Source organism: Pezoporus occidentalis, unplaced genomic scaffold, assembly GCF_034315485.1.
Source record: "Pezoporus occidentalis ecotype Australia unplaced genomic scaffold, CSIRO_AGI_Poc_V1 ctg31, whole genome shotgun sequence".
Classification (NCBI taxonomy): Eukaryota; Metazoa; Chordata; class Aves; order Psittaciformes; family Psittacidae; genus Pezoporus; species Pezoporus occidentalis.
The window spans coordinates 5,790,460-5,795,102 of NW_026915052.1; positions in this window are offsets into that span (position 1 = coordinate 5,790,460).

Genomic DNA, 4,643 nt, shown 5'->3' on the forward strand with positions numbered 1-4,643 from the left:
AAGTCTAGCTGTCCATATTCAAGAATTTGAGATCCTCAGGACAGTGAGAAGAGTGTGCAGCAAGCTCACTGCCCTGGACTTCAAGAGAGCAGACCTTGGCCCCTTCAGGAACCTGCTTAGGAAGGTTCCATGGGATACAACTCTAGAGGGCAGAGGGGCCCAAGACTGTTGGTTGATATTCAAGGATCACCTGCTCCAAGCTCAGGAGTGTTGCATCCCAACCAGAAGGAAGTGCAGCAGGAGGGCCAGGAGACCTCCTTGGATGGATAAGGAGCTGCTGAGGAAAATTCAAATGAAAAAAAGAGGCTTATAATAAGTGGAAGCAAGGACAGGTGGCATGGGAAGAGTACGGGGATGTTGTCCGGGAAGCTAGGGACCAGGTTAGGAAAGCTAAGGCCCAGTTAGAATTAAACTTAGCTAGGGGTATTAAAGATAACAGGAACGGATTCTACAAGTACATAGCAAATAAAAAACAGATGAGGGAGAATGTAGGCCCCCTCAGGAAGCTCTCGGGAGAACTGGCTACACAGGATTTGGAGAAGGCTGAGGTTCTGAATGACTTCTTTGCCTCACTCTTCACTGGCAAAGGCTCTGACCAAACCACCCAAGTCTTGGAAGGCAAATGCAGGGACTGTGAGAATGAAGACGCTGGGCCCACTGTAGGAGAGGATCTGGTTTGAGACCATCTTAAAAATCTGAACGTGCACAAGTCCATGGGTCCTGATGAGATCCATCTGCGGGTCCTGAAGGAGCTGGTGAATGAAGTTGCGAAGCCGCTGGCCATCATATTTGAGAAATCATGGCAGTCAGGTGAAGTTTCTGATGACTGGAAAAAGGAAAATATAACCCCCATTTTCAAGAAGGGGAAAATGGATGACCCGGGGAATTACAGACCAGTCAGTCTCACCTCTGTGCCTGGCAAAATCGTGGAGCAGATTCTCCTGGAAGGCATGCTAAGGCACATGAAAATCAACAAGGTGCTTGGTGACAGCCAGCATGGCTTCACTAAGGGGAAATCCTGCCTGACCAACTTGGTGGGCATCTCTGATGGGGCTACATCTGATGGACAGGGGTAGAGCAGTTGATGTCATCTACCTGGACTTGTGTAAAGTGTTCGACACTGTCCCACACGACATCCTTGTCTCTAAATTGGAGCGATATCAATGTGATGGATGGACCACTCGGTGGATAAAGAACTGGCTGGATGGCCGCACACAAAGAGTTGTGGTCAATGGCTCAATGTCCAGCTGGAGACCAGTAATGAGTGGTGTCCCTCAGGGATCGGTGTTGGGACCAGTCTTGTTCAACATCTTTGTCGCTGACATGGACAGTGGGATTGAGTGCGCCCTCAGCAAGTTTGCCGATGACACCAAGCTGTGTGGTTCGGTTGATACGCTGGAGGGAAGGAATGCCATCCAGAGGGACCTCAACACGCTTGTGAGGTGGGCTGATGCCAACCTCATGAAGTTTAACCAAGCCAAGTGCAAGGTCCTACACCTGGGTCAGAGCAATCCCAGGCACAGCTACAGGTTGGGCAGAGAAAAGGTTCAGAGCAGCCCTGTGGAGAAGGACTTGGGGGTGTTGGTTGATGAGAAAATGAACATGGGCCAGCAATGTGCGCTTACAGCCCAGATAGCCAACCGTATCCTGGACTGCATCAAAAGGAGGGTGACCAGCAGGTTGAAGGAGGTGATCCTGCCCCTCTACTCTGCTCTTGTGAGACCTCACCTGGAGTATGGTGTGCAGTTCTGGTATCCTCAACATAAAAAGGACATGGAACTGTTGGAACAAGTCCAGTGAAGGGCCACGAGGATGATCAGGGGACTGGAGCACCTCCTGTATGAAGACAGGCTGAGGAAGTTGGGGCTGTTCAGCCTGGAGAAGAGAAGGCTGCGTGGAGACCTCATAGCAGCCTTCCAGTATCTGAAGGGGGGCTATAAGGATGCTGGGGAGGGACTCTTCATTAGAGACTGTAGTGATAGGACAAGGGGTAACAGGTTAAAACTTAAACAGGGGAATTTTAGATTGGACATAAGGAGGAAATTCTTTCCTGTTAGGGTGGTGAGGCACTGGAATGGGTTGCCCAAGGAGGTTGTGAATGCTCCATCCTTGGCAGTGTTCAAGAGCAGGTTGTATGAGGCCCTGGGTGATATGATTTAGAGTAAGGTGTCCCTGCCCATGGCAGGGGGAGCTGGAACTAGATGATCTTAAAGTCCTTTCCAACCCTAACTATTCTACGATTCTATGAGTCTAAGAAACATGAACCAAATTCAGCACATATGTAGGGCAGGCAGGTGACAGCAACGAGTAAATTGAGAGCCAGTCTTCAGAGTAAAGTAAAAAACTTGTCTTTTTCTGCTGAGCAAAATAAAACCAGAGACTGGATGTAATTCCTTCTATAAATGCATACACAGGAAAGGAAGTAGTATTTAAACTAAATGGCAACATCAGCACAGAACATGTGCTATAAATTGGCCAGAAGGCTTCAAATTAGCAGAGATTTCTACCTAGAATAACTCTTGTAGGAGCAGTGAAGTTTTGTGTGATTTAGTTGACTGCAGTAGCAGGGGGAAGAAGGTTCAAATATTAGGAGCTCTCCTCCAGCTTTCCGTATTTCTCACCTCCACAGATCAATGCTAAATACTCAGCTGGAGAATACAGAGTGTTAAATCTTCTTTACCTCCTTTTCCTAGAGGAAATACTGCAAATACTAAAAAAGAAATAGAACAAATATCTGCTGTTTGCCAACATGAATTTTACAAAATGCTGAAGTCTGGAGTGTGCTCTAAACTATTTCTATACATGCACATACATATACATGTCTGTGTATAAGCATGCATAGATGCTTGTGTATATGCATACTGCACACATACAGAGCCCGCATATGCATACTGGAAAAGAGCTGTGCATGCTGCTGGATTTTTATTTCTCAGGAGTTCAGGTATTCCAGTATTTTCTTTTCATCCTTACACCAGAGTAACAGATTGCATGAGTACCTTCTGCATTTTCACCATTGCATAGACAACATGTTTGTGTGATCTCATACATCAACGGCATCTCATCCAAGCCACAGGGTAAAAGAAGGAATATGTCACTTGAAAATGCTGAATTTCTGTCAGTTGCACTCTTGGTAGGAATCACACGCATGCACTCACCAGGAGGAGTGTGCAAGCAGTTCCACCTGCCTGAAGCTGCAACCTCATATGTTCTAGTGGTGTTTTGCTTCTGTGCATGCGCGTGTGTGCTGGCATATATATGCATCATACTAACACAGTTGCATGTACCTCAGACTAATCTGTAAGCTCATGCTTTTCAAGTTGCTGTTTTAAGGACATGGTGCTATGTGCCTGGAGCTGGAGGATACATGTTATGGAAAAAAATCAGACCCAGTGTATGGCTTGTGCATGGGGAGGGGGTTTGGGTGCCAGGCACTGTCTGCTCGCCTGTCATGTGAGGGAAGCAGGCACATAAACCTGTCCCTGTGACACAGCTCCATGTGCCTTGCTTATTTGTCTCACAGTGATGGTGCAGTGTTTTTTCAGGTCAGTGTGTGAGCGTATGCGTGGGTGACTGTGTGTGCTTGGCTGAAACGGTCTTGGGTGTCTCAGGCCACCAGAACAGGCTAGTATGTGCCTGTCAACAGGGTATGTGCCAGCTTAGTAACAAGTCGTCTGTATTTTAGGGTAGCGTGTGTGTCTGTCAAACTCCAACTGCGCCTGCCCATGTTTCTGGGGCCAGCGGGTGGATGTTTGTGTCTCATGATCCGTGTGTGCCAGAGCTGCTTGCGTGCTTGCCCTTCTCCACTGTTACGTACACAGCCTGAGTGCACCTGCTTATGTGCCAGGATACTCTGTGCGTCTGACAGCAAGTCTCAAATGCCTCACACCAACATCTGTCTTGCAGTGGCAGCAGCCTGTGCTCCTCAGGCGGGTGTCTGTCTGTCTCTGTCTGTCAGTGACACAGGCTCATGCACCTCAGGACTTTGAGTGTGTCTCACAGTGACGCACCCCCTGTGCCCAAGACCAGTGCAAAGATTTGTCTTGTCACTGTCAGCACTGCTCATGTGTCTCACAGTGACAGTCACAGACCTCAGGATAACACGTGTCTGCAAGTCCCTCTGACACAGCCCCGTGGGCCTCAGACTGCAATGACAGCCACATGCCTCGGACATGTGTGCTGTGTCCCTCCATGACAGCCATGTGCCTCCAACCCCTGACAGTGACACAGCCACAAGCCTCAGACCCTTGTGTGAGCATTCCTAGCAGTGACACAGCCCCGGGTGACCCACCCCGACGTCTGTCTGTCGGTCTGTCTGTCCATCTGTGCCGGAGGCCCATGCCCCAGACAAGCATGTCTGTCTGAGGGTGACACAGGCCCATGTCCCTCTGAGGTGGCAGTGTCAGGACTCACGTCAGGCTGTGTGTCAGCCTCAGGACTGCACGTGCCTCACAGCCTCTGCGCCTTGGAGTTCGGTGTGTGTGTGAAAAGACCGCGCGTGTGTGCGTGCGGACCGTCCGTGTGTCTGTGCTGTGCCCATCGTGTTTGCGTGCGGACCGCGGCGTGTGAACGCGGTGGCGGCCGGCCGAGCCCGGCGGGGCAGCCGGCTCCTCACGTCAGCGCGCCGCGTGGGGCGGGTGGCGGCG